At 36.0% G+C, this 12,230-nt stretch overlaps 1 long non-coding RNA gene across 2 annotated transcripts in view; it reads left to right on the top strand.

The window, feature by feature from the left end:
* Positions 1-12,230, top strand: part of LOC309634755 — a 37,903-nt gene that overhangs the window by 4,574 nt on the left and 21,099 nt on the right. The window lies entirely within an intron of this gene.

Genomic DNA, 12,230 nt, shown 5'->3' with positions numbered 1-12,230 from the left:
CAACAGTACCTGATACAGGGAAGCCTCCTGAAGGAGCTATCGTCCATCCTAAGTAATTTTATTTATTTATTTATTTATTCTTATACATCTTTATTGGAGTATAATTGTTTTACAATGTTGTGTTAGCTTCTGCTATACAACAAAGTGAATCAAAGTATATACACATACACACACGCACACAAATGCAGACATTTTTGAAGAAAAGATATCTCCTATGAACTCCAATACCAAAGAATGACCATTATAAGATTTTGTTGTATTTGGCATATATTGTATGTATGTATGCATCTCAATATTTTATAAATGGCAGTATTTCAAAATATATTTTAAATAAATGTGGGCATCATATAGTTCTGTATGCTTATTTTTTAACTTAACATTAAGAATTTTCTGACTTTTCAAGCATGATTTAGTTGAAAACAAAACTTAGAGCACATCAAATAAAGTTCTTTTGTCAGCCACAAATACTGAATTAACATAGCAAATATAAAATTAAAGGAAAAATATGCATGAACATACAAGATCAGAGGGACTCAGGACAGGAAGAAGAAATCATATTCAAAATATTAAAAAACCTGAATGGCATGGGACATTGTATCTTTCAGAATCCACGTCAGCCATGGAGCTGCTGGGCTAGGTATTACGCCGTTATTTGCTCAATTTTGGGGCCATCCACGGGGTCCTGGAGGAAAGGCTGAGTTAGGGGGGAAATGAAGGACTCTCAGGGGCAATGGCTGTTCACAAACTCATACGGAAGTGTCAGGGAGGGGGAAATTTCCCCCTACCTTTCTTGAGTTCTTTTGGCTGGGGTAATAATTAAATTGACACAAGACAGATCAAAAGGAGAAAAAAATTTAATTTGCTCATATGGAGGTCTCAGAGAAATAAGACCCCAAAAGTGGCCAAAGCAAGCAGCTTTTATACTTTTTAGATGAAAAAACAATAAATTTGTGAGGAATTGACTGGACAAAGAAACTTAGGGTCCTTAATTAATAAAGAATCTAAACAAGAGTTTGGGCTTGGAATAGTAAATTAGTAAAGAAGTAACAAAGTATGTTTATGTAGGCTTCTTGGCCCCGAATTCCCTATCTCTGGCAACAAGGGTATGGGAGATTTGTTTCCTGCTCTCAGGGACACAGCAAGGAGGGTCAAAGTGTCCCTCTTGCATTGGGTGTTTCTTAAGTCATCTTAATTCAAAATAATCAATATACTGCTTTTGCATGTTTTGGGCTGGCCTGCCCTAAGCCCCAACAGAAGTAATTAAATATTTTGACAACCAGAAAGCAGAACAGTAGACCCAGCATGGTCTCATACATGGCAGGAGCCAGGCAATCTAGGGGAACCTTAAGGACCTGCAATGAAATGAATAAACTATGACTATCTCATTCTTCTTTCCATCGATCTGAAAATATTCAAATGTGACGGAAAGACTCCGTTGGCCTAGCTTGGGTCAAATGTCTATCCTGTGACTAAGAGAATACGGAACACCTAATCTCTTATAGGGAGAGATTTGGGGAAGTATAGTTACCAAAACAAGATGGAATGAATATTGTCATTTGAGTGATACAATGATTCATTTAATTATTCCCCATTGTTGGACAATTAAGATGTTTCTAATTTTGTTATTGTATATAACACAGTATACCATATTTTATAAATATATAATACTAATACATATTATATATGTGTACATATATAATATGTATTAGTATTATATATAATTCTATAGCATCTTTGCTCCCTTCTCTGATTTTTGAAATTATTTTCCTAGGAGGAGATTACTAGATTAAACAGATATGAACATCATTAAGCTTTTCAGACATAATGGGAAATTGCTTTTCACAAAGATGGTACCAATTTATATCCTGATGAGCAATGATCAAAAATGCTCTCAAGAGCACTCGATACTACATTTAACAAATATTTTTTCGTGGTTGCAATGGGCCAGTAACCATTACAGTCTCCAGATAGACAGTGATAAACAGATGTCTCTGCTAATGTAGAGCTTAAATTATAAATGCACAAGAGCATTTCAGAACTGAAGAATCCAATGAAGAAAATTAATCAGGGGAAGAAAATTAAAAGTTATTGTCATGTGAGTGTGGAGAACATTAGAAAAAGTGGCCAGGAAGGCCCCTCTGAGGAGGTGACATTTAAGCTGAATTCTGAACAATAAGAAAGATCTGTCATGTAAGATCAATGGGAAGAGCTTTCTAGACTGGGAGAAGGGCAAGTGCAAATGACCTGATGCAGGAAGGATTTTACTATATTTAATGAAGGAAATAAAGGCAGTGTTGCTGGAGGTGAATTAACAAAAGCAGGAAGAGATAAGAAGAGTAGGATGAGAGAGGGCCAGATAATGCAGCAGCTTCTATGCCCGAGGAAGAAGTTTCAGATTGCATTTAGTTGTTGAAATATTTTAAACAAGACATGGACATTTTATTAGTTTGCTAAGGCTGCCATTACAAAGCACCACAAACTGCATGGCTTAAGCAACAGAAATTTAATTCCTCACAATTCTGGAGGCTAGAAGTCCAAATCAAAGTGTTGGCAGGGTTGATTTCTTCTGAGGCCCTCTCTCCTTGACTTGTAGATGACTATCTTTTTTCAACATCTTCTCATGGTCTTTCCTCTGTGCCAGTCCCTGTCTTAATCTCCTCTTGTAAAGACACCAGTTGTAGTGACCCATATGACCTTATTTTACCTTAATTACTTCTTTAAAAGTCCTACCTCCAATACAGACACGTTCTGAGGTCCTGGAGGTTAGGACTTCAACATATGAATTTGGGGTGATATAATTCAACCCGTAACAGATGTGATCTGATTCCCAATTAAAAAAAAAAAAAACTTCTCTACTTGCGTTGTGGAAAACAGATTGTAGAGAAACAGGAGTGAGAACAAGAAGATGCGTTAGAGGTGTTCACAGCAATTCAGGTAAAGCATGACAGAGACTAGAACAAAGGCTGTGGCAGGAAATGAAAACTATTAAACAGGTTTGGGATATATGTAGAGACAATAGAACCAGCAACTCTTCTCAGTAATATAGTAAACTTCAGTACCAAATAGCCTCACGTAGAGAGAGTTAAATACAAGAGAACTTTATTTCTCACTCATGTACCAGTAAGTATGTATCTGGTGAAGTATTTTCCAAAGCATGTTCTGTGGAATATAATTAACGGAATCCTAAAAAAATGGATTCTCTGGTCCCTTAAGTTGAAAAATGTTGGTTTAAACAAGACAGTCTGATCTATTTACTGACACTTCTTGGAATCTTTAATTACTTTAAAGTACAGCACCAAGAAAAGGCTACCTTTCCCCAAATTATTGATCAAGTAGTCTCCTTTGTTTAAGAAAACAGCGTGTGAGACTTGTGCACCAAAGAATGGCAATTTGGGAAGCAGTTGTCTATCTCTAATTAAGTATGAATCTGGCTATTACTTTAAGATACTTTTTATTATATTAGGTATGGAGCTTTCTATTCCTACTTTATCTAGTTTTGCTTTTTTTAAATAATGAACTGGCATTACATTTAATCACAAAACACATAAAAAACTATTAAAAAAAACTATTGATATTATCATGTATCTATTCTTCTCTAATCTATTGATAATGATATACTATACTAATAATTTTTGTAATATTATACCATCCTTTAACTCCTGGAATAAATTCTATTTTATTAGAGTGAATACTTCTTTCTAAGAACTATAGAAATATGCCTATTAAGTATTTATCTAGAATTGATGTATCACACAACTATAATTGCTCTGTAATTTTTTTTGTGCTATTGTCAGCTTTTAGTATAATGGTAATGCTGATTCACGAATGATTGATTGAATCAGTGGCTGTGCATTGTTTTTAATCATTTGGAACAGTTTATTATATTTAAATTTGAAAGTATGTCCTATGAGGAACCTGGAGTTATTTTTATATGTAACTCTTTGAAAACTTTTTCAATTATTTACATGATTATTTCTATCTTTATTAGATTATCTCTACTTCCTTTTTTTCTGATTTTGCTTATTTTGACTACTTTTTAGTAATTTTTACTTTTAATATACTTGTCTACTTTGTGCATCTCTTCAAATTAATGAGCAAAAGCCATTACCTGGCTTTCCTTACACTTAACAAATCTCTGTAACTGCTGATACCTTCACATTCTCCTTTCTGCTTTTGTGTTGTGTTTCTCCTGTTTTCTATTTTTCTTAATTTTATTATAACTTTCATTAATTTTTCTATCTCATTGCTAGTTTTTTCTCAAAAAAACATATTTTGGATTTATAAATATTTAAATTTTCTCTTTGGTAATTTATTTGTCATATATTTTTATGTATGAAATCATTTTGTCTGCATTTATTTAAACAATATTAAGAGCTTAAGGTTATAACAGACAAATGCCTAGTGCATTTTCGGGCAGTCTGAATTATAAAACTCACTTGCCATTTTTTTTGACTTCTGATTTTTCTATATTAGTTATGACTTAGTTACTTTAATCTTCTTCCATGATAATCATATATACGTAATATTTTAAATTATGTAATAGTAATGTTTAAGTTTTTGAGAAATAAGCTTTTATCCATATTTTTCAAATTATCAACAACAAATATAATTTTGACTACTGCATATATCAATACTATTCAACACTCTATTACTTTTTCCATCTCTCTACTTTATAATTTCAAGCTGTGTAACCTGGCTATCTTCACTGGATTATTATTTCATTAAGCATAGTTTAAAATATATTTTTATATTTTCAGTTGTATTAATGGTACTATCATCCTTCTATTTCAATAGCCCCTTTCCTTTTTTGAGTTTCTTCTTCAGCCCATCTTTTTGTTAGTTGGCATGTATGTTCACAAAAGTTTTTCCCAGTGACATGCAGATGACAATGGAGTTTTTCTTGGAGTAGAAAGAACCCACTTCTGCCTCTTTCCTTACTGGTCATTTCGTGCTCTCCCAGAGGCTTACGTATAAACTAGCCAAAGAACATTTCTTAATCCAGCATGTTAATTCTATGGTTAGGGTGATTTTTCATGAAAACTAGCAAACCATTGGTCAATATCTTGCACTTCTAATTTTCTTGATATTTGTGAATTTTTAAGTGATTTTTAAACATGGGAAGTTAGAGGAATTAGCCTCAGTCACACTCTAAATTATAACTAAATGTTTAAGGTTAAAAATAAGACAATATCTGTGCGATTGTTTTGTCTCTATTGCAAGGGTCTGAAAACCTTTTCTATAAAGGGTCAGATTGTAAGTATTTTAGGCTTTGTGGGACATACAACCACTGTCACCATGACTCAACTCTGCTACTGCTGTGTGAAAGCAGCTCTAGAGAATATGTAAACAAGCACATGAGGCTGTGTTCCTATAAAACTTTATTTTCAACGTCAGGTGGTATGCCAGATTTTGTTCCAAGAGCAGTTTTTTGCTGACCCTTCCTGTATACAATTACAATATTGTGATTTAAATGAGATTATTCTGTGAAACAGTTTATTATTAAGTTTCTGTGTCTGACGTGAGGCATTGGGATATTTATAATAATTCACAATTTAATAAAATTTTCAGATTTTAGTCATGTGTGTAGTCTGAAGACCATAAAGTGATTATAACCTTTGTTTTCAGTATAAATAGCTCAGCTACAATGCATTGATTCATAGTTTTTTACTGAAATAATGATAGACAAGATGTATATGATAAGTTTCCTATGGAATATACGATTGGTGAGAGTAGCTGATTTTCCTTAATTACTATACTCAGTGAATTCTTATTCTCAAGGGAATGAATCTTGGCTTGAGGAAGCCCATTGGTAAGAGAGATCTTCTGTACTCTTGCTAATTAATAAGAAGAAAGGTTAGATTAAGATTAAATTAAGTCACAGGCAATCCAAACACGTACTTCCTGTTTGGTTAAATGTGTGTTGAGGCTTGGGGAGAGCTGTGAAGGCAAGAGTAAGATAAGATGCTGTAACACTGGAGTCTGCGTCAGGCCTCTGAAAGCATTCCCTTGTCCACTTGGTAAATTCTTTTACACCAATTCCGTAAATGAACATAACTCAGGGAGTTTTGTTTGCCCATTTGTTTTCAGGATTGCGTTAGTTTGCAATTGCTGTGTAACATATTATCAGAAACTTGGTGGCTTAAAACAACATAAATTTATTTTCTTACAGTTCTGGAGGTCAGAAGTCTGAGATGTCTCACTGGGCTGAAATGAAGGTGTTGGCAAAGCTCCTTCTGTTGGCTCCAGGAGAAATCCTGTTTCTTTGCCTTTTCTAGCTTCCAGACGTCACTCGCATTCCTTGGCTTGTGGCCACCTTCCCCCATCTTCAAAGCCAACAGTAGAGGGACGTGTTCTCACATCACATCAATCTGACCTTCTCTTCTGCCTCCTTCTTTCACTTGTAAGGACCCTTGTGATTACTTTAAGCTCACCTGGATAATCCAAAATAATCTCCCTATCTTAATGTTAGCTGATTAGCAACCTTAATTCCATCTGTGAACTTTATTCCCCTTTGTCATATAGCCTAACATAATCACAAGTTCCAGGAATTAGGAGTTGGCCATCTTTGGGAGACCAGTATTCTGCCAAATGTAAGGATCAAATTATGCACAAAATTAAGTAAACTGAATTGAATTTTCCTATAGAAGAGTTGATTCACATTGAATTTTCCTATAGAAGAGTTGATCCGCCCTGAGTCATCCTTACATCTGAAGATGTAAGGCCTAAAGAACAAGGCCATAAATTTGCTGGAGAGCTAGAATATGTACTAATTTTTTTAATACAAAAGCCCTAATTTGGATACATTATCATTTACTTAGTGGTTAAAGGCATGGCCCTGAAATAATAGAACCTGGGTTCACACGCTAGCACCACCATTTACTGGCTGTATGGCTTTTGGTAAATCACTTAGCCCTAGGTTTCAATTTCTTCCTCTGTAAAATGGGCATGGTAAAAGGTCTATCTTTTATAGAGTTGTTGGGATGATAAAATGAGACAGCACTTAAAGCTCTTACAAGGATGTCTGTAAGAAAGGGGCAAGGGCACAGTTACCAGGGGAAAAAAAGGCACAGGTGCCTGACTTATTTAAAAGGCTCTTTATTTCTCGCCTAACATTACTGAACTGGAGAACACAGAAAAGGAGATAGGGAGCAGGCCAGAATGTGTTTTCTAATTTTAATCTGGTGCTCGTATTGTTTTTCAGGGTGGATGAATGAAGTCTTCCATGTTTGATAGTGTGAATGCAAATTATTTTCCTAGACTTTGAGAAAGATGAACAGATCAGTGGGCATGTTCCATGGACAAGAGCAGCATAAACACGATGCATAAGACTGCTCTGCCTTGAGGGGGCTTGTGTCTCCTCATTCGGTGCAGTTGGATGTATAAAGTGATAGAATTTGGAATATTGGACTTCACCCATTTTCTTGGTATCCTCGGCCTCTCTGACATTCTCTTAGCCCCCAAATAATGATTAATATCTACATTGATAGACAGAAATATATCTATATATTCTGACTAATATAACTTCATACTTTAGAGTTTTGACACAAAATCCATACCCTAGGCAATATTTCCACAGAATTCCTGTGCCATAGGTGGTTATAAAATGTAGGAATAAAAAACTAGGGAGATCTCAAATAATTAAAGGGTTCTCCTCTGAGTCTCTCTCTGCCACGGTTTAAAGTTTTAGACTCAAGAACTATCAGGGGAGAGGTCATATGAGTTCTTATAATCAGCCTTGGCTTCTTTAATACCTCATTTTAAACAACTGAATTAAATTCACATAGTAATTCTAAGAAGATGGTATATCTGTGTTTTTTCTACCTTTTAATGAGAATTTATTACTTTGCATGCATTTCTATTGTAATTTGAATGAAATCTACTCATCTGAAAGATGATGAAAAACTAATATTAACATTGCTTATGGTACTTCCAGTAGCCTCACCAAATGGTTTTATGATTTCACGTTCTTCTGTTTCTCGCAACTGGATTGAAACAAAAGAACATCATTTTATTTTTTAATAAATAAATAACTTGAAAGGATACATGCACCCCAATGTTCATAGCAGCATTATTTACAATTGTCAAGATATGGAAGCAACCTAAGTGTCCATCAGTAGATGAACTGATAAAGAAGCTGTGATATATATATATATATATATATATATATATATATATATATATATATATATATACACAATGAAATACTACTCAACCATAAAAAAGAATGAAATTTTGCCATTTGCAGCAACATGGACAGACTGGGAGGGTATTATGCTAAGTGAAATCCAGACAGAGACAGACAAATACTGAATGATATCACTTATATGTGGACTCTAAAAAAATACAGCAAACTAGTGAATATAGCAAAAAAGAAGCAGACTCACAGATATAGAGAACAAACTAGAGGTTACCAGTGGGGAGAGGGAAGGGGGAAGGGGTAATAGAGGGGTTAGGGAATAAGGAAGTAAAAACTATTAGATATAAAATAAGCTACAAGGATATATTGTACAATAAGAGAAATATAGCTAATATTTTACAATAACTATAAATGGAATATAACTTTTAAAATAGTGAATCCCTATATTGTACACCTGTAACTTATATAATATTGTACATCAACTATACATCCAAAAAAAAGAGCATTGTTTTATGCTATTTTTGTAGCTAAATGGTATAGAAAATGTGTAAGGAAATAAGATTTATTGATTAACCTATACGTCTTAAACAGCTTATTTTATTTAAGGCTTACAACAATCATTCAGGAAACATTATTATCCCCATTGAAAATTAAGAAAATAAGACCAAGAGGTTAAGCAACTAATCCAATTAAGACAGCTGGTGAGCAACTAAGTGTGTATTCCTGAGTAATCTTCTCTGAAGTCTTTGACTTCAAGCCCCGGTTCTAGTACCTGTACTGCTCTGCCTCCTTCAGATCCCATGTATCAAACTGAATGTGCTAGCCAGAGTGATGCCACCTGACAGGTGTTCAGTATGTCAGTCACTCTTAAATCAATTTCCCTGTGGATTTTGAGACTTGTATATAGCACTCCCTGTAACCTGGCAGTATATGATTAGAAAGTCCTTGTACACTGGCAACAAGACATTTCCATCACTCTGCTTTCTGCTCATGCAAAATGTTACATAGACTTACATAGCAGGAGTGACTGAATTATATGTGCATGTCAGAGGAAGTTCAAAGAATATAATAAAATATACACTTAGGAAAAAAGAGCTATGACCCTACAGAATTCAATATTAAAAGTTGCTTAAAATAATATATATTTACCTTGCTTCAGTTATATTTTGCTTAAAAAAGTGAAACCAATCTATTTTTATTTGGTCAAAAATCATCTAGTGACCATTTGCACTCACCAAAAAAGGTCTAAAGTGGGTACGAAAAGATTATAGTTAACCTATTTTACTTGGAATTTTATATAATCCAAATAAACAATTTGTCTTGTATGAAATTATTTTCATTCTACTAAGGTTTTAAATTCTGCTTTTGATTATTACATTTCATTGAGAAAATGCTTATTCTTTTCCCTGAAAAAAGAATTCTACTGTTTCCACTTCAATAGTCATCCACAGTCTTCCATAGTCGCTTATAGCAAATATCTGGTATTTCTAAATGAAACCTCAGAAACTCCCTGAATCATAGTCTGAAGAACTAATTAAAATATCAAATGCTGTATAATGATATACTTCACAGAATGGGAAAATAAAAATCCTGCTCAATAGAACAGAGATCTTGAACAATGCCTACATTATTGATTCTGTGTAGAATGGATCCTTTATGGAATTAAAGGCCTAATTGTTCTCCCATTGATGCACATGTGTAACTTCCTTTAGAGAAACTGACAATGAACCCCTTAAGAGGCTTCAGCGCTCACATCCTCTACTGTGTATGTGACAGCGAATTGGGGCAGCGAGCTAAGACTCCAATCGCTTACCACATGGTTCTGATCAATGTCGAAGAGACTTTTAAAACCCTACTTTTAGGAGATTGAGGGAAATAACAGATTCTTCTAGGTTCTCCACATCTTTTGCTTTTGGGGGGACAAAATGGGCAAGCCTTTTTAGCTCCTTTTCTTAACTGATGTCAATAAAATTACATACTCTGATCCTATAAAACATAATCAAACTTGATACATAAAATAGTCAGTAGAGATCCACAGAATTCCTATCTTGGCACCTAAAAATTACATTTTAAATTCAAATAATACAAGAACTATTTGTTCATGGAACACATTTTCTTGACCAATAAAATAACCAGATTCCCACAGAGCACACCTTTTCCACCAGTCTGTGCGTATAATGTCCACAAAGCCAATATTAAATAGTGAACCCCACCCACCTGGGTCCTGCTAACTACCCTGCCTGCTCCATCTTCTGGATCACCCACTGGCCCTCAGATGCCTGCCCAGCTGTACTTTCACTTGGGTACCACAACCCGTCTCCCTTCCTGTTTCTGACGAGTAGGTTGTTTGTTACTCTTCACTTCCTGCTACACAGCCACTCTGTGAGAACTCATGGATTCTTCTTTGGGTGGTATTTCTGGGGTTGGACCTTTTTACAATGCTGTAAAAAGAAACAAAGAAAATTGCTAGAAAATTGTACGCATCATACTCTTTCAAACCAGCACAATATGCTCCTGCATACAATGGAACATAAACAGAATCGTTCTCTTGTAAGGTAGAGAAATGCAAATTATTTTCTTTAATATTGTAGTGTGTTTGTAATGGTTAATTACATTTCTGGCCACAGAAAGTGGTGTTGATGGTTCCCCTGGAAATTTAAACCACAACCCGGGCTCCAGCCCCAATATGCAGGGTCCAACCTCAGTCTAGCCTCTGGCCCTCTTAAGTTAACACCTATCCAGTAACTGAGCAGAGCCACTCTTGGATGTGGAGGATTTGTACAGGGCTTTAATACAGTCTACCATTGTAATGGCACATGAGATTAGTCATTCCCATTTGAAGGAGAGGTGAAATTATTTTTATCAAAATTATGCACGTTGATTATTGGATCAAACGAATAAATCTTCTAATTACTAAGAATTTAGTTGTTGGTTTCCAGTCAGGTACTCAGCTTAAGCACTTAATAAAAATGTCTTTACATTTCCATCTTGACTAATCCTTCTACAACCAGGGCCGTTTATTTCTGCTTCTATTCAAGCCCTGACAGTCACTGAACCACTCTTGCTTTTCACACCTTCTTTCATTTTCCCATTCGCACTAATGTAAAATGACCAAGGGCTGGGGACAGTGGACGAACAGAGACATCTTGTCCTCAGCCCTTCCCCAGGTGCTTCACTCTCTCAGGGAGTCTTTGCTCGTGCTTTTTGATTCATCCAAATTCCATGAGTCCTAGCTGCTCGTGCCCCCTGCCCAGCTTAACCCTATGGGCTGTTTGTTTTCCCAGCCTGAGGAAAGTGCCTGTATTGGCCAACTGCCTCTATTGCTTTGACTGGGACCCGGGTGGTCGAGAGAAATTCTTTGCCTGTTGTTAAACCAATTCCTCAAGGGTGTTTGGTAGCAAGAGGTTCAAACATGGCTCTAAGAGCTTGGTTAGGTGTAGAGTAAGAGGTAATCACAAGTAAGTCACCGTGTGAGAGGTTGGCATTTGCCTGTGAGGCTGGTGAAATTTAGCAAAGCTGGACTACTACCGCGGGCTTCTCTGGTGGCGCAGTGGTTGAGAATCTGCCTGCCAATGCAGGGGACACGGGTTCGAGCCCTGGTCTGGGAGGATCCCGCATGCCACGGAGCAACTAGGCCCGTGAGCCACAATTACTGAGCCTGCGCGTCTGGAGCCTGTGCTCCGCAACAAGAGAGGCCGTGACAGTGAGAGGCCCGCACACCGCGATGAAGGGTGGCCCCCGCTCGCCGCAACTAGAGAGAGCCCTGGCACAGAAACGAAGACCCAACACAGCCAAAAATAAATAAATAAATATAAATAATAAAAAAAAAAAAAGAAGTTAAGGTCTAAGGCATTAAAAGCAAACAAAAAGTCTTAAAACGCTTGAAAACCACTATAGTAACGTCGATTGGCAGGAAGATAAGTTACTTTCAACCCTCTGAACTACTTTACTAGGGGGGTGGTGATGCTTTCAAATCATGTGTTCCTCCTTCATATTGCTGGCGTGATCTACTGGGTAAATGGTGTGGAGACTGCTGAATGCTGAGACAGCTGGGGCAGCCAGAAACACTATTTAGAGGTTCATATACACTTCT

Source organism: Balaenoptera borealis (assembly GCF_965194805.1).
Source record: "Balaenoptera borealis genome assembly, chromosome: 9".
NCBI lineage: Eukaryota > Metazoa > Chordata > Mammalia > Artiodactyla > Balaenopteridae > Balaenoptera > Balaenoptera borealis.
The sequence above is the reverse complement of the archived record's forward strand: the minus strand, read 5'-3'. Positions and strand labels throughout refer to the sequence as shown.